Here is a 19,237-nt window from a genome sequence, read left to right on the forward strand (position 1 = left end):
TTTACCTTCCCATTCAAAATATGAACAAACATACATTTCATTTACAGACTTTCTTGGAGTTGTAATACACCCCAAACAAAAAGTTCCTCTGTTGTCAAGACTCCAGACTGACTTCAGGTGACCAATGTGTGAACTATAGACTGTTGATAATTTAAATTTTCTTGTACTCAATAAAATTAGAAAAGTGTTGCTTAAGCTAGGGCTGAAATATACTTATGGGAACAGAAAGAAGTCCTTTCACAACTTTACTTTCCATGGAAAACAGATTTTGATTTGACTCAAGACAAGACTGTAAATCATCATTTTCAATGTGACTTAAACTTTTGCCTCACATTTTGCAGAATTAGGACTGCAGGACTATGTTCAGAATCCATGTTTCATTTCACTAGAGACTTTAAAATCCAGTCTACTTTGGAAGTGGGATTCCTAAGTAGATGGAATCCCCTACATTGCCCCTCAGTGGGATAAGAAGTAACGTAGGGAATGATTAAAGTTGCAAATCAGTAATCCTACTTAGATCTGAATTCTTGCAACAAGTACGACCACAAAAAGGGAAAAGGGGACCTTTAAGTAAACATTAGTAAATAAGTATTCCAGATAACCACCAAAATTGCAGCTGGTTTAAAAAATGAAGGTCAGATGGATAATAATAGGCTGGTCTAGAACTGAAGTGAGCAAACAAACATGGATTTTTCCATAAGAATCATCTTTCTATCACCAGGAAAATATATACCTGGTGACAGATAGATTAATGTAATTTCTTTTGCAAAGAGATGCTTCTATGGTGAGCAATACATAATAATCTAAAAATCTCTGTCTCAAAGAGATTTATCCTTCCAAAAAGAACTGTAACACCTTTCTTCTATATGAACTATCATTTTTACTGAGTTATATGGGTCACATTTGTGTTGCTATGACATTTTAGCACTACTCTAGGGTCAATGTAAAACACTGACACTCAGCAAAAATGTTAATATGCTATATTAATTTTATTGTATGCTATAACAACTTGCCCTGCTGTAATCCCATTATACTGTGATGTAACTTCCTTCTGGATTCTCAAATTCACTTAAGAATCCCTAATTTAACACCCAAGTGCTTGTACTTATGTGTATCTGAAAGGTTTGTTACATTCAGTGGATATGAAAATCATCAGTTAGGAGTCAAAAAATACCCTTTAAAATACAGGTTTTTTAAATAAATAAGGTTCATTTTCATGACACTGCAGGCACACAGTTCCTGAAACATGCTAAGAACTTCAGATTTCTCAAAGCAATAGAGTAATCGACTTCACTGCCTGGGTAGTGATGCTAGGAAAGACTGATTTGTCTCTGCACATCATAGCAAAGTCTTTCCATTTTAGACCCCAATCCTCACTTATGCTTTGTTTCTCTCTGCCACTGAAGTCAGCAAATCTTGCCATTGACTTTAATGTGAATGTGATCAAGCTATTAGCAAACACACACTGGAAAACAATGAGAAAGACATCAATTTCTTTCCATCAAAGGCATACAATCCCAGACAATAGTTAATTTATACATGATTTCATCACACTGTGATGTGAATGGATATTGAGAAAATAAAAATCTGCCCACACTTCACAATATATAAAACTAAATATTAGAGTCCTTCTAAAATTATTTTTATTTCAACAAAAAGTAGATCACACTCTCCTCTTCCTACTGTGGTCTAAAAATAGATTTCTTTCAGTGAACATCTTTTGAATGCAAATACGTAAGCAAGGGGAAAAAATACCAGTGAAAAGAAAATGAACAGACATTTCAGAAAGGTTTCAAAATCTAACAAGTGGCCACCTCCCTCTAGAGCAGCTGCTATCTCCATATTCTTTGTACATTACATTATAATAAAGCATATGGTGGTGAGAGCTGGCAAGTAGCACTTCCTTTCGTGTACTGTTTCAGCTCAAAATCTATATGCCAAAACCAGTCTCCTTGCAGATTGTTCTTGACAATCCTTTGCAGACGCTGCTGGCTTATACAACTTCCTACTGTGCTGTATCTATATTTATTTCTTGCTGAAATCTGCAGTTTATGGCACCTGGAAAACAATTAAAAGGACAGCCCAAAGGGGTTACTTTTGAATAATTAACTAGGAACAACTCCATTGACTCCTCGGAGAATGAAAACCCTTTGACAACATATGAGAGAAAGCCTTTGAACTGTGATTTGCAGATAGGAACTCAGTCTTTTTGAATGCACTGTTTCTCAAGAGCTCAGTGAAAGACCTTTTGCTAGTCACAAGACAGCTACATACTATACAATCTTCTACTAGGAAGAGACTGATCCAATATCTTCCTCCAATAACAACTTCCACTGATCCTGGTAAAATGTTTTCAAATGTTTCTTCCAAGTCTTTGTATTATTTGTGTAATAATAATATTTGAATTGTAAGTAAATACTTGCATGTAAACCAAACTGCAGACAGATGTTAAAAAAATAGTTGTTACAACTATCAAATCAGAATAGGTTTCTAGGTCAAAGTACAGCTGTATTATTAAGGCTTAAAAATACCACCCCAAAAGCTAGTATTGACCTAATACTGAATTTGGATTACAAAAGGAATTTTCAGAATTATTTCACTGGAAAAGAATTGACTAATAAGACAGGTTAAGAAGGAAGAAATAGAAAACTGTGGGCATAACTTAAAGATGTCCTTCAACTTGTAAAATTAGATTGGGAAATTATAATGCTTCCGTTTTTACCATAACACTTACTAAACTTCATCTTCTCATTGCCCCTTTTGATGTGAAAAGAGAGGACCTGGCAAGAAGATCCAAGTAGCCTTTCCAAATTAAAATGTTAGGATTTCATATATTACCTGAAGCCTTCATTTGTTTTATGTTATTCTCCTGTGTTCTACCCATCAGACTACTCCTTTAGAACAATGATGATTGTAAACACACAAATTTTATTAAGATAAAAAATGAACTTTGCTAGAATATTATATCCATATCAAATGTTCCGTTTCAACTCCATTCACAACAGGCAAACAGAGGAAAATACATTTTTAAAATTAAATTGCAAAAAATTTCCACTTTATTTACTCAAAAAAGAGAAAATGGACCAGTATTTGCAGGAATTTTCTCTGTAGATTTAAGCATTATATATGTAAAAATTAAAATAACCAGGAAGGATGAGGGCTGTCCAAATCATGTGATATACTTTTTTTAAAATTCCTAATACTGTAAAAACGACAGGTACTAAAAAACTAGAGTACTATGGAAGTCAGAGATAATCCCGCATTACATAATTTGAATCAATGGTTTAATGGAAGACATCTAAAGCAAGATTAAAACACACGAAGTTTATAATCACGTGTCAGCTTTTTGTAGTTACAGGTTTATTCAACTAACTTCAAGCTAAACAAAGACAGATTTAGAAATTACTGTTTATCTTAGCGAGAAACTTAAAAATGAAAGGCGTCAGTTCTTTCTGGCCAAGCATTAAGAATCTAAAACTTTGCTTGACTAAATAAAGTTTTCAATTACAAAATGGGAAACAGTTTCAAAAGATGTGTTGACAAGAAGAAAGCAGTAATACTAGACATCAGCTGTCCCAGTTTTCATTTATGATTTCTCTGGAATCCTGTTAACTACAGAAGTTCAACAGCAGCACTGTTTTTTCTGTCTTTCATCATATGACCATTTCCACAGATCCTTCACCCCACCTATAATTTGGATTCTGGATGCCAAACAATGGAAATGAATTTGTTTTATCTTCTTTTCTGTGCTTTACTATTTGTTCTAAGAGTATTTATTGTTTTCTAGCTGTATCACCTCTGCGTAACTACATAGAAATACACATCCCTGCATAAGGATGCAACAGAAACTTTGTCTGGAAATAGGCTGGGTTTGATATGCTAAAATTCTCTTACAGAATTTTTTTTTAAACTTTCACTTACTGTTTAGAAAGATTACTTAATAATCCTGTCTAACTTTTCCCAAACAGTACTGTGGAACTTTCCTTTGGTTTTATTGAACTTCTGCCCCCATTGTACTTTCAACACTATGTCAGTGCATAGCATACTGCTGGCTTGCCAGGCAGACCACAACTGGCATATTAATTACACATATGACTGGGATAATACTAATTAACCAAACTCCAAACATTTTATTAGAATTCTTGAAAAATCTTTTTGTAGATTAAACCAAAGAAAAACAAAAAAAGCATCCTAAAGATAAATTTCACTACAAATACCTGGCATCAGCTCTATACTGTTAAAATGTTACAAATTTACTTTCAGAAGGTCTTTATTTAGGAATAAAAATTAGTCTTTATATCTTGTGCAGATTCTGATATTTGCTACCCTTGAGGACACATCTAGAATAATATTATTGACTTGACTGATGAGGAAGATCACAATTTGTCCTCAGACTCTTTGGAATTTTAAGTAGTTTTTTCATGTTAATGATTAATAAGTTGCCTCTGTTTTATACAGAGCACAGAAAGCAACATGCTTTCTGATAACATACATGCTGTTTTACAGCTCAGAATCATCACTGCAAGGTACAATGCTGTTGAAATTCAGTTAAATTAAAGTCAAAAGTCAGTTTGAATTGGGGTCAGCATAAGGGATTGAAAAAGGAACAGTTAACAACTTGGAGCTGGTTGCATAATCATTTTGGCATCAGAAGAAACAGACTGCATTAACCTTACATACCGTTCTGGTCTCACTCCCTGGATTTAAAGCCCAACATTTAAAAGTTAAAGGTTTTGTTTTGTTTTTATTCTTATGTACACCACTGAGTAGACTAACAGAGGTGTTCCCATTCACTTATATCATGCCTGTTCATCAGAAAGTAAAATTTATCTCCCTTTTACCTTCAGAGGATTGAAAATTTTCATACACTAAACTGATACAGATCTCTTCCTTCACTTTATTTCAAACTCAAGCAAAGCATTTCAGTTCCAAAGAACTACAGGTCCACATCCCTTAAGGATGGTGAGCTTCTAAATTCCTGACTTTGATCAGTTTGCATCATAATGCATCATTTTTTATGTCCGGTGATTACACATTCATCATTTCAAAGCCCTATGTTACGCACATTTGGAATTTGGCTCTAAACCAGACAGCAAAAAATGTTTGGGAACCCTTTAACAGATTCTGCACATGCTCTGGTACTAGCCATATTTTCTAAATATAATAGGATTTGTGTTTCACACAGTACATAATGGTGTTACACAGTGCTGCACAGAAGCCAGAAATATATCGTAGGGTGGCATTTAATATGCTTTGAGGCATGCTAATACAGCTAATCTAAAATAAAAAAGTTATAGGCTTAAACAAGAAAATTGATTGTGAAGAGTTTCTGACACAGAGCAGACTTGTGGGGAAAAAAGAAGACATTCACCTCTAATGGTGGCATATATTTTGGGCCCTGGCATTATCAACAGCATGTTTTGGAGGAAAAAGAATCAGACAGGAAGAGTCAAACAGAAGGTGATGTTTTTAGTAAATTCCCTCTTTATTACCAAGTCTCTCTATTTTTCTTTAAGCACTCCTACGTGTTTTAGACACACATCTCTGTCACAGACCGGAGGACATGGAGTGTTTGAATTCAAAATCAGTGGGAGGAACAGGATTAAGAGAAAAAATGGGTTTACACAGATGTGTATTGGTAATCAAGCACATCATCAGTATTCCCTAGCACAAAACAGGACTAAACCAAAGGAGAATGTAGAGCGGGAAATAATAAATGGATCACATAAGTAAATAAATATCTGAAATTTCACCAGTGCTGCCCTGTATTGATGTGTGTCCCATATTTCTATTCTGCAAAGACTGGAAAAGGGGATACAACAGCTAATTCCTTTTGCTTCCCATTATCCACAAACCCCTAATACCCACAGCAGCTCCATTTCTTGGGAAAATGTGCACTAAATAAGTCACCTCAAGTTCTCACTATTTACTCTAGGCGCCAGCAGCCACCATCAAAAGCCTATGAAAATCAAGGCAATTTATTTGAAATCCTGACTGACAGGCACTGATTTGTTAGCCAGCCTGATAAGCATTCCAGATCCAGACAACCTAAAATGAAAGCACTTGAAACATATTTCAGCACTCAAGAGAGATTTAAAATCTGAAGACTAAAATAAGAAATGTAAACAAACACATTTTTTAATAGTAAATTTATACATCTGTAAGTTGTTACTTGATACTACCGACTAGTGAAGCTGCCTTCTCACCGACCCGGCTACTGCACAGCCCCTTAATTACTACATGTTGAATGCAGGCAGCAGTCTCACATCATTTAGACCTCTATGCTATGGGAAAATTGTAGTCTCAAAGTACATTTATATTGCATGTCAAGCCTAAGTCAGGACCCCAACTCACTGGCAGTTCAAATTGTTAAAGCCATAAGATAACCTTCATATGTCTCATGGTTAGAGATTGACCAGGACATCCCGCTGAGCTCAGTTACGCTGTCCCCGCAAGAAGCGAGTAGCAATAAAGAAGCAGTTTAAACGACTTCTCTGTCACTGATCAGGCATGTGCTGCACGAAGCAGGTTCTTCAGGTAAGTGACAGCACTGTCATTTGGCACTGCTCCCCAGCACAGGCCCCTGGCTTGTTATTTAACAACCATTTAACTATCAGATCTGCTCAAACTTCCTAGGAAACTGGTAACAGGAATTTTTGACTCATTACTGTATTGGGTGTAAGAAACAATATATTTGCACAGTAGCCAGAACGATGGAATTATGTAGGTACAACGTGGCGCAATTAGATCTACCACAGCAGTTGGAGGATATTCAAATTCAGGCTTCCTGCATCAGATTAGCTCTGATGCAGGATCATTATTTAATTTTTAGGAGGATAATTATTTAATATGTTTTTCTATTATCTGAAGACAGGCCTGAAAATGATGCGACAATCTATTTAATTAATGCAATGCTGTGGTACCATGTAATTCTCATTGCTAGCGCTTGAGATGGATACAAGTTTAGTCAGATATAACATTATATAAAACCAGTGTATTTCAACATCTCTTGTTGCCTCAAATAATAGCAAGGCAAAAATCATATAAAAAGAGGCCAGCTGTAATTATGTAATGTATCAGTGTGACATTTCCTATCAACGTGGCAAAGTTAAGAGAGCAACAGTGATGTGGCTCAGTGAATATGGACTCATGCTTGTTTCAGCTCACATAGCAGGAACAAGGAAAAAATGATACTATCCATAAATTCCCCCAAGAGTGATTACGAAAGAACGAAATCATGCATGAAGAACAGACTGAAAGGCTGGTGTGACAGTCTCTGTTCCCTCTCTCATTGACTGCTACCTATTTTTACATTCAGAGAGCTAATACGTTGCCCTTAATTTTGATAGCAAATAATTAAATTACCCTTCTAGTTTGTAGGACAAATTCACCTTTGATTCATTTGAATAAAAAAAAGGATAAGGCAAAAAATACTTCCGCAAACATGAAAATCGTTTCTTCTCACTAAAGATGGATATGTCAATCCTGTAGACATTTTTCACAGAATTAGAGTAGTTGAGGCTGGCAGGCACCAGCCTCCCTCTTTTGGGAGACCCTCTAAGGCCAGTGCCCCTGCTGAAGCAGGTTCAACTAGAGCAGGTCGCTCAGGGCTCTGTCTGGTTGGGTTGTGCGTACTTCCAAGGAAAAAGACTCAACAACCTCTCTAGGAAACCTGTGCCAATATTTGACCACCCTCATAGTAAAACATGTTTTATGTTTAACTGGAATTTCCTGTGTTTCAATTTGCTCTCGTTGCCTTTTTGCCTTTCACTGGGCACCATGGAGAAGGGCCTGGCTCCATCTTCTTTACTCCCTCCCATCAGGTATTTATACATATTGATAACGTTCCCCTGAGCCTTCTCTTCTCCAGGCTGAACAGCCCCCATTTTTGCAACCTCCAACTTGCATGTCGGGCGCTCAGGCCCATCATCCAGATCATTAATGACGTGCAACGGTATTGGCCCCCTTATTGATCATTGGGATACACCATTAGTGATCAGCTTCCAGCTGGACATTATTATCACAACCCCCTGAGACCAGCAGTTCAAGCCAGGTTTCAGCCCACCTCCCCGTCCACTTTTCTAGTCCATTCTTGATCAGTTTTTCAATTCACTCTCAAGAACAGGGGATGCAAGTTAAAAATACAGAAAAAAACCACTTATATTGTCTGTGCATAAATTTTCAGACATGCAAAATGTTGACACATGAGCAATTTGCACTATTTGTATGAGAATATTACTCCTAGATACAAAGAACTTGTTAGAAATAATTAGAACAAAAATTGCTATTTCCTTCAGCTTCACAACCAGAGAAAAAGTGGGATAGCTATAGTAGAAGCAATATTTGAGGTAGTTTACAAAGCTAAATTTAACTACAGTTATCTATGTAATTAATTGAATTGGGCCCAGAGCAAGGATTTCTGATCTCAAACTATGAAAATGTTAAATTATAACTTTTTAAAATTAATAATGAGTTTTCATAAAGTCCTGCACATATAACTGAATACTTATTCTAAGGAACCAAACACTGACATGTATGTTGTATTTATACATTACGGTTCATTAGCAACTCTGTAATCAGAAGATGTGCCACATGAGTTACTCCTTTCCTTCTCCTAAACCATTTTGGTTCTCTAATTTGAACTTTTTCCTTTTGTAATAAATAGTCTACACTTCGAGATCAAAATAATTAAAATAGAAGGTTGGATGTCTTTTAGTTTAAAAAATAAAATAGTTTTTAAAAAACTCTCAATTCCAAATGACAACAATTCATGACTGAATTTAAACAGAGGTACATTAATACACCATATCACTGCACAAAGAATGAACTCTGCCTTGTTATGACACTATTGATTAATCATCATTATGACTAGGATACTCCAAGCCTTAGTGTTTCCAGATGATGTAAAGTGAATTTTACAGACACAGATTTTTCTCCACATTTTCCCCAGAAGAGTCTTGGTATATTTATTATACTATAAGATGTTATTAATCTGTATGTGGGGACTTTCCTATTGTTATTGATCAAAACCAATCATATGTTCCCTTAAAACATGTCATTTAATGACAATCTGGATCTCACATTTTGAAAATTATGTATTCCATTTCCATATTGGACACTAAAAATCGCCACTCTTGTCCTTTTATACAGTCACATTCACAGGGAACTGGCAGTTAGATTTCTACTAGTGCCATTCCAGCTTTGCTTAAGTGCAACAAGATCTGTTGACAAGTAACCTATATAATCAAGATAATTAGACACAGCAATTGTTATTAACAAACTTTAATTAACAAGCAATTTACTTTAAATATAGTCTAAGTACAAGGTTTCAGTTCAAGCTAGCTATAAAGAAAGAATCAAGAGCATGTTTCTCCCCTATTACCAATATTGTTAGAACACAGACCAGAGTGACAGATGTGCCATTTCTAAACAAAATTGATTAAGTACAGATTAATAACTTTTATAAATTTCTGATAATTTGATCCATATATTTGGCAAACATTTGCTATATTTTCATGAAAAAATGAGCTGAACATTTTCCTTAAAGTGCAAAAGAGAAATTGCACTTAATTGCAGAATTGTAATTGGTACCTCCATAATGACAACCCAAACATCTGCTACCTTGTTTTAGTTCTATTAAACGGAGGCTTTACTGCATGCTGATATTAGACTGGCTTCATGAGTGATGCAGACAGAGAAAACAGACAGGAGACAAACCATAATGTTGAGCCGATCAGATAGTGAAAATACAGTTTCAAGGCAACATCTGCAGTTTAAAAAGTGTATTTCCAGGGATTTATGTGGTTTTTTGCCAACATTAAAAGCATCAATGCATCTGTTTGGGGGCTGAAACCTCATCTTTCAGTTTTGAGGAAACAGAGATACATTTTCTTTAGTTATAGCAATGATTTAAGTAGCAACTGTACAATTGTAAAATGTCCTTTGAGGCACTCGGATACATGCTTTAGTAATCTATCAACAGTTTTCTCCCTAGCATCTCAAGAGTTTCTCTCACCAAGGTTGCCTATGAAAACCTTATTCACTGTTTCTGAACATGTCATCATCAAAACTGCAGTTACATAATCTTCCTCACTTTTAATGAACTAGTTAACACACAATCAAAATTAATCACATTTTTTAAAAACACCTTGTATTGGGTTTGCATGGCAAAATTTTGGTAGCGGGGGGTGTGTGTGTGTGTTACAGGGGTGGCTTCTGTGTCTGACAGAGCCAACGCCAGCCGGCTCTAAGACGGACCCACCGCCGGCCAAGGCCCAGCCCATCAGTGACAGCGGTAGCGCCGCTGTGATAACATATTTAAGAAGGAAAAAAAGTTGCTGGGACACACAGAAACTGCAGCCAGAGAGAGGAGCGAGAACACGTGAGAGAAACAGCCCTGCAGACACCAAGGTCAGTGTAGAATGAGGGGGAGGAGATGCTCCAGGCGCCAGAGCACAGATTCCCCTGCAGCCCGTGGTGATGAAGACCGTGGTGAGGCAGGCTGTCCCCCTGCAGCCCAGGGAGGTCCATGGGGGAGCAGATCTCCACCTGCAGCCCATGGAGGACCCCACGCTGGAGCAGGTGGGTTCCCGAAGGAGGCTGTGACCCCATGGGAAGCCCACGGTGGAGCAGGCTCCTGGCAGGACCTGTGGCCCTGCGGAGAGAGGAGCCCACGGAGCAGGTTTTGTGGCAGGACTTGTGACCCCGTGGGGGACCCACGCTGGAGCAGTGTGCTCCTGAAGGGCTGCACGCGGTGGAAGGGACCCACGCTGGAGCAGTTCGTGAAGAACTGCAGCCCGTGGGAAGGACCCACGTTGGAGAAGTTTGTGGAGGACTGTCTCCCACGGGAGGGACCCCACGCTGGAGCACGGGAAGAGTGTGAGGAGTCCTGCCCCTGAGGAGGATGAAGGGGCAGAAAATAACGTGTGATGAACTGACCATAACCCCCATTCCCCATCCCCCTGCACCGCTGGTGGGGGTAGGTAAAGAATCCGGGAGTGAAGTTGTGCCCGGGAAGAAGGGAGGGGTGGAGGGAAGGTGTTCTGAGATTTGGGTTTATTTCTCATTACCCTACTCTGGTTAATTGGTGATAAATTGAGTTAATTTTCCCCAAGTTGAGTCTGTTTTGCCCGTGATGGTAATCGGTGAGTGATCTCTCCTGTCCTTATCTTGAACCATGAGCCCCTTGTTATATTTTCTCTCCCCTGCCCAGCTGAGGAGGGGGGAGTGACAGAGCGGCTTTGGGGGGCACCTGGTGTCCAGGCAGGGTCAACCTACCACACACCTCCACTAGTAGTCTGAAGTGCATCTCATGCATGCTTTCTACTAGCCACTGTACATGAATTTCAGCCACGAACTTGTGAAACGCACACCATCTATTCCATGTTACCTAAATACACCAACTCTCATTTTAATTTGCATTACCTTCTCTATGCTTTTTACTAAGTAGAGCTAGAAAGCTTGTAGTGCACTGTAGACATTAAATAATCTTTTTAGGCTAACGAATTGAAAAAAACCCAACCCACACAACACAGAAAACCCCACCAAAAACGCCGCAGTGCCACTATCTGAAAAATATATACTGTGATAATGGTCATATTGTGCAAGAATGAAATAACAGAAAATGCATGCCCTTTTCATATGCATATCAAAAGCCTGAATTTTAACAAAAGAAATAGTATTTACAGGTAGCTGATCTGTGTATACAGTCTTCATTTGCACAAAACTTATCAATACTTTGGATTTTCTATTTTTCTACCAAATATATCCCAGATAGGAAAACTAAATTTCTAGAAAGACCAAACCAAAGCAAAAATCAGTCTTAATAGTCACTGCCTTTCTGGTTGCAGCACAATTACAAACAATTTGTACAGTTTAAGGAGCTAAATTTAGCAAGTGCAAAGCAAATCTAGCCACATGAAACGTAAAAGGAAGTTCTTTCAGTGGACTTAAGCTACTGATTGTAGCCCATAATAATAATAGATCTTCTCTGTTAATAATACTCATTTCCAGAGTAAGGTAAAGGGTTCTTCAGGCATCCATTTCTGAATTAGTCTAAAAACACTAACAGCAGCTATTTCACTTACCATATAAAATGTACTCCTCTCTAAATCTATATAGCACTTATCAGCTGAAATTATTTTAAAATTGGTTTTGGTTAGCTAGGGGTTGTTTTTTTGGGAGGCAAATGCATGAGCTCAAGTGTATATAATATGCTACAGCAATGCTTATCTCATATTTTCTCAGAGGAATTTTTTTGCATGATTGGTGGGGTAATGTTTGGATGCATTATAAATTCAGTCCTCTGGCCAGTCCTTCTCCTTGTCAGGATGCAAAGAATGATGCCTTTGCTGGGCAGAATAGCAGACTGAGAGACTGCAGCCAATTTTTATCTGATTATTCATTCAGAAGGAAACAGGACAGGAACGATGGAGAAGTTGAACATCCTGTCCTTCTTTATAGGAAAATTCTCCCAGAAAAACTTGTCTCACCTTTTCCAAATGTATAGCCCCTAGTAAACCAGCATTGAGCCCTGTCAACCCTTCTTTGGGTTGAAGGGAAGTGTAAGGTAACGTAATTCTCTGCTCACTTAAGTAGAAACCACAGAAAAATAACAATAGCATAAGAAATACGCAGTGGAACTTTTTAACATGCTCAATACTTTCATTCAGTGTCATGCACAATGAGCTACATCTCCTGCCCAACACTCATTCATAATTTCAGATGCATGAGATGTCCTGGTTTCTCCTTAAGGACCTGTCAGTAGCCAGACACATTCTTTTGCTGTGCGTGTTTGCACTTGCATGTGTGAGACACGTTTGTAGTGGTACTTATTAAAGTTGCTCTAAATTTTTAAAACTTCCCTCTAGAAGCTTAATTTTTCCATGCAAGGTGTCTGCCAAAACAGGTCTGTCATTTCTTCAGTGATGCTAAGGAACAGTATAGTTTTGACTACGTTAAAATACTCTAGCAACCTTTCCTTTGAAAACTTTTTGTTTCCTCTGCTAGACTCCGGCTGCGAAAAGGATTTTGTCTAACAGATGCCTTCTGTCCATCAAAGTCATGTGCCCCTGAGAAATCAGATCCATCAAAGTCAGTGCCCCTTGCAGTTTGCTCAGGATCTGTGGTTACAGTTCTTCAGAACCCCATCCATTCTAGAGATTTTTCTGTCTTATCTGGCACCATCTCTAAAAGCAGAAAGGCCATCATTTTTGGACACCTTCCAGACTCACTTGTAAATAACACAGTAATGTGATTGATTGGAATCCAGAGGAGCCAAGAGCTTCACATGTAAGAAGAGAAAACTGGAAGCTTGAAAGAAAAATTAGTAGGGGGGGCTACCTGCAGAAGAAAGCAGGAACTAAAATTCGAAGCACAGGTTTTTGCTTACTGTATATTTAATACCAACTTTCTAGGACTAGCTGTGACTCAGCTAAAAAAGAAAAAAAATAACATTTTGCTTACATTAACAGAAATATAATAAATCTTATTAAGTGCAATTTCATTCAGAAAGAATAGTAATGCCAAGTTGTCCTGGGTTCAGCTGGGATAGAGTTAATTTTTACAGGAACCTGGGAGGTGGGGGCATAGCCGGGGCAGCTGACCTGAACTGGCCAAGGAGCTATTCCATACCATGTGCCACCATGCTCAGTATAGAAATGGGGAGCGGGCCGGGGGGTGGGCTCTGTTTTCGGTGGGGGAAGTGGCGGAGCGTCGCGTCCCAGGTGGTGAGCAGTTGCACTGTGCATCACTCTTTTTGTATACTTTTTTTCCATTAGTGCTGTTGCTGTTTTTGTAATTTCTTTGTGTTTGTCCCAGTAAACTGCCTTTATCTCACCCCTCGAGGTTCCAGTTACTTTTTCTTTTCTCTCCTCCGTCTCCTCCCCATCCCACCGGAGGAGGGGTGGAGGAGTGAGCGAGCGGCTGCGTGGTCCTTTGGTACCGGCTGGGCTGAAACCACGACACAGGTCAATTTAAAGTCTTTTTCAAGTCTGTAAAGTAAGTCCTGAGCATTTATTGTTCTGAAATCGGCAAGATGTTTTCTGTCATATACTTTTTTGCTGATCTCTTCTATTTCAGGCATTGTACCAGTTGAGGTTTTTGGGGGTTGTTGGTTTTTGGTTTTTTTCCCCCAGAGGAATAAACCACATTGGAGTTCTGAGAGTAAAAAGAAAACTTACTAAAACCTATATAATATATATTTATGTAACATATATCTGAAAGCAAATTAATGTCATATTTCATTATGAGGTGATTCACCCACTGCATTTCTTTCTAATAAGCCTGTGCATCTTTCTTTGATTATAAAAAAACACTACCATTTTCTATAAAACTGATATTAAATTATCACACTTGAAATTATTATCCTCCTGTTCCTGATGATAGAGAACACAAAGAAAACCTACATTAGAACAGATGTGCCCGAAGTAAATGGTTTACACCCACTCTTGTAAAAACAAAACCTCCCATCAGGAAAACATGCTCCCTAATATTATCCCCTACAAAGTGTTAACACTAAATTCTAACCAGCATATCAATCAGTAGGGTATCACAGGCACAAAAATAAATACATATTAAAAACATTCATTGTGCCAACTTATTTTATTTAAAAACAAATTGGTCCTAAAAATGATCAGACAACAATAAGCAATATTTATATATCTAGATGAAAACATTTTGGAATACCTTGCAGGAAATGCTGACTTTTAAAGCCTGCATTCATCAACAAGTGTATTTGGAAACAGCTGGCAGTTATCCCTACAAGTGAATCATCTTATGCCAGTGCAAGATGAGTGGAAAATAAAAGCATGCAAGTAAGATAAGTAACATAAGAGAAGATGCTATGCAAGGTAAAAGGAAAAACATTTGTTGCATCATAGCAAGTTAAAAATCTAATTTACTCATTTTTATACACGCAAGTGGGGGAAAAAAAAAGCTAATGTGGTAAATTATATTATAGTATCAAAAAGCTTCCAAGTGACTGTCACTCCTGTTTATAATCTTGCAGTGATTTTTTATTCCAACAGGAATAAATGGAATCTGCAATTACCAAACTGTGAAGGCAAAGAAGGCCAGTGTGAAGGAGGTTTTTATTCCCTTGTTTTCTGCCACATGAAGAAAGAAAATAAAGAAATACAATCTGACTTGATCATAAACTCTTAGCTAGCATGGCAATAATTTGTCATGCTACATTCTACAGTGCAGGATTATTTTATTTATCCATCTTCTCTTCCTACATTCATTTGTTGCCGAGACAGGACGGCCACCTCTTTCTTTGACAGAAAAGGAGACTAGGAACTAAAGAAAGGAGTTGTCAGGAGCTAGTCCTCCTGTTGCCAAGTTTATTTACAATTACAGTTTATTGTATAATGAGAACTTCAGTGAAAGAACTAGCTCGCTCTGAGCACATTTATCTCACCTTCTCTGCTGTAACATTTCTGCTATTTTGTGGGGGGAACCTGCCTTGCCTCTGAAAACCTGGTCACTAATGAAAATACGCAACCTTCCAGAGAGTTTAACAATGTCAATAGCAGATTTACAGGACAGCCCTGCTCTGATCTCTGCTCCCTAATCCCTCTTTGCTTAGGTAAATCCATCCCACAGCCAACTGCTGAGAAGCTTTCTGGGCAGCTGATTCTGTTCTACTCCTCAATTACAATGCTGAAAAAAGGAGACTTTATTAAAAATAAAAAGCAGCTTTTTGCTAGTAGGACAAAGCCCCTGGACCCTGACAGCAGAAAGCGCATGACTGGGATGACATGTCCGATGCTTTACACATTGAAGTAGTCTTTTCTAAACACAGTTATTTTGATTATTAACTCAGTAGCTAATTTAGTGAGAAAAGCTATATTTGTACCTCTGATTACATAAAACTTCAATGGCAAGTGATCTGTGAAGATCATTACTCTCTGCTAATTACCATTCCTAGAAGCAGAGACAATTAGCTACGTGATCTATTATCTCTAATAATTATTATTTCCACAGTAAATAATATGCACACTATAGGTTGTTTTTTTCATGCCTAGCTTATTTGGAGAAAATGCTTACCAAGGATTTAATGAGAAAGTTTTAAAGAAAATATTGTTGGGGATTTTTTTGTGATGATTGTTGTCTTGCTTATATATAGAAAGATACTTTGGCCTGCATTGTCTGGTCCCATCTGTGATGTATACCTACATTATACAGTTGTGTAACACTGGGAACAAAATATGAAAAATGATATAAAGATACAAATTTACCTATAATGGTAATAATTTTGCCTATGAAGTAAAAACTCTTACAAAATATACAGATTTTTAGGAATCAGTTCAATCCAATTTCCATCAAAACAAATAATTTTTAAATTTTAAATGGCTCAAATGCACCGTTTACCTGGCGATTCAGAAATGCTTCAGACAATATTTTATTACCATCACCTGAGCACTTCAAAACCAAGAGCATATACAATTTTCACAGATTTCCATTACCAAACCAATGTGCTGAAAGCAGCCAACAGAAGACTTACAGTACTCAAGTTACTTGACTCACAAGACAGCCTTACTGACCTAAATCCAACCCTACTGAGTTGGAAGATTCCACCTTGAAAATCAAGCACTCATTTTCTGCAAAGCAGATTTTCCTCTGTCTTCCTCCTTGTATTGTATATTTAGTAACTTACTGTACCCCGAAGATTGCAGAATCAACTGGAAAACCTGGACCAGAGCTGCGTGAGTTCATACAAACGCACTTGTTCTTTTTCAGACAGTGAAAAAAATTAGTACCTTTGAATTCCTGCACCAGTTCATCAATCTGTCAGCTGAGGATTCTCCTCTCAGTACATTTTTCTAGTGACATTTTCTGGGTGGCTTTAATTACACTAGAAGTAGAGGGGTTTGCCCTCCACATGTATTCCACAGTGACAGTGCAGAAAGATGATTCAAGCCTGTTGCTCCTTCCTCTTGCCTCCCTCGTCCAAAGCCAGATGACACCGACCACAAGCCAGCCCAGTGTCGTTACATGGGCTAAGTTGCAAAAATTCATCCCAGATATGCTTCTCGCTGTTTATGGTTTTCCAGTAGTGTTATGTAAGGATAAAACCTTCCACAGATCCATCCTTGCATAAAATTGCTGTCAAATAGCACTCCTCCTCCTCCTCCCCATCCTTCTCAACCTTAAAACACAAATTACTGAAGTTTTGGCACATTATCTAAAGGTAGAATTTATTTCTGAGCATTACCTGAGGAAAGAAAGCAGGGGTAAAAAAAAATATCACGAAGGATGGTCTCTGCTCAGATTGTCACCACAATCCACTCAACCCCTTCTGTACCAAAATTACTAGTGCAAACCTCCCCGTGGACAAAGCTTGCAACTCTACGTGGAGAAAAAGTGGTGCGGTAAAACAGGGGAAGCCGCAGAGCCGTAAAGGGGGAGCACATTGTGAAGAATATGTGCAAACTCTGCTGCTACCAAGTTATAATCGTCTTTCCTCCTTACATTCCACTTCTACCTTTTTTCCCCTCAATGTGCTCTCATTCCGACATCCTGTTTTCTGGAGTTCTCATTCCTCCTTCCACCGTCTCTTCTTCCCCAAAGCTGACCTGCTTTCTGATAGGCAGGTCAACCTTGACTGACAACTTGACTGCCTGTCTAATAAATGACTGATCTTTTTCACAGACTTCAAGTCAACAACTGGAGCTGCCCATTGTATTTGCAGCTTAATGTTAATGGCAGGGAACTACAGAAGGAATAAAACAGAATTTAGGCCAGGCCATTTACTTGGGTTGTCATTTAATGTTATCATAAATGAAAGGTTTCCTCAATCTATCCTTCATTTTTTTTATCACTTCTGTCCCCATTTCTGTCCCCGTTTTTCGTGTATGTGTTTTTGTTGAGGTTTCTTGGGGTTTTTTAAAGTATCTGTTTCAACTTAGAACATTGTTAGCAGCAATGGGTGAACTTATCTGGGTATAGTAAGAGGTGACCTGAACCTTCATGTACAGTAAAAACAAATGGTAATTTTATCTGTATTTTAACACAAGAAACAAAGTGCTTGAGAATAGGTTTTAAGAAAACCACACTTGAGAGTAAAAATATCTTTCCAATTTCAAATACCAAAATAACTAAAGTGTAGTTTGGAGGATAAAGCTATTTTCTCACGGTTCTCCTTTGAATAAAGGAGAGAATTCTAGTGACATCCAGTTGCAGTTTCATTTAGCATGACTGCCTTTGGCAGACAGCTACCATAAAGCACAGGCTCTTCTGCTGTTGCCTCAGGAAATATAAATTCTGATGATCTTCTGTTGATAGGTATGGCATAACCTGATCTATTGGGTTTTAAGCTTTGTGTAAAAACAAAACAAATAATTTTCCTAAACAGTTAGGGGCTCATTCTTCCATTCCTTTTTGAAAACAAGACTTCATGTAAATACACAGACATGTAAACATATGTATATAGACAGATAAAAGAAAAGGTCTATGCTCTGTCAGACAAGAATTAGAGAGCTGCAAGCAACTACTGTTAAAAAGGTACGACATTTGAATCCTCTTTTCCATCACTGATAACTTCATACATTAATGTGGTAAAATGTATGGAAAAATCCATAAACCTACCTACTACTTCTCACGTTTCTAAATACTTCAGTAGGAAACTTCCAAATGTCCACGCTCCCCAAAACAATTTTAAAGTTGCTTTCAAGAAGGCCTTACTATATTGAAAGTGATGAAATTATTAAAGGTAAAAGGAAGTCACAGTAAATTTCTGTTGGCTAAATAATATGTGTGTGCATACATATATTATTCTTGAGAAAAAAATTTTCATCCAATTAGAAAAAATAAAAAATATACAAGATTAATTCAAGCATTTGATAAGTGAAATCCAGTCTTTAAATTTGATTTTTAAAAAGAAAAATCTGCAAGAGAGAAGTGTATTTTGTACTTTGCGTACCTTCTTAAAGACCATTTCTGACCGGAACATTATGTCTCCCAACAACCCAGATAGCGGTACTTCTTTTGGATGCAAATAAATTCTTCACAAATAAAAAGAACCCTTCGCCTGGCTACTACATCCATGTTCTCAATATCCACAGTAGATTTTCATCTATTCCTGTGAAGCAGCTGTTGTGCTAAAATCTTATATTCCATTACTTTTACCATTTCACTTCTGTAGACTGTAATTTCTTCTTATGGTTTTCATATAGTATGGGTTACCTACCTGCTCTGCCAGCCTCCCTCCACCCCTGTTCTCCAGGAAAGTATGAAG

The 19,237-nt window shown here is 37.7% G+C and overlaps 1 protein-coding gene across 18 annotated transcripts in view; it reads right to left on the minus strand.

The window, feature by feature from the left end:
• ATP2B2 (ATPase plasma membrane Ca2+ transporting 2) overlaps window positions 1-19,237 on the minus strand; it is a 439,575-nt gene that overhangs the window by 58,797 nt on the left and 361,541 nt on the right. The window lies entirely within an intron of this gene.

This window comes from Accipiter gentilis, chromosome 23 (assembly GCF_929443795.1).
Source record: "Accipiter gentilis chromosome 23, bAccGen1.1, whole genome shotgun sequence".
Taxonomy (NCBI): domain Eukaryota; kingdom Metazoa; phylum Chordata; class Aves; order Accipitriformes; family Accipitridae; genus Astur; species Astur gentilis.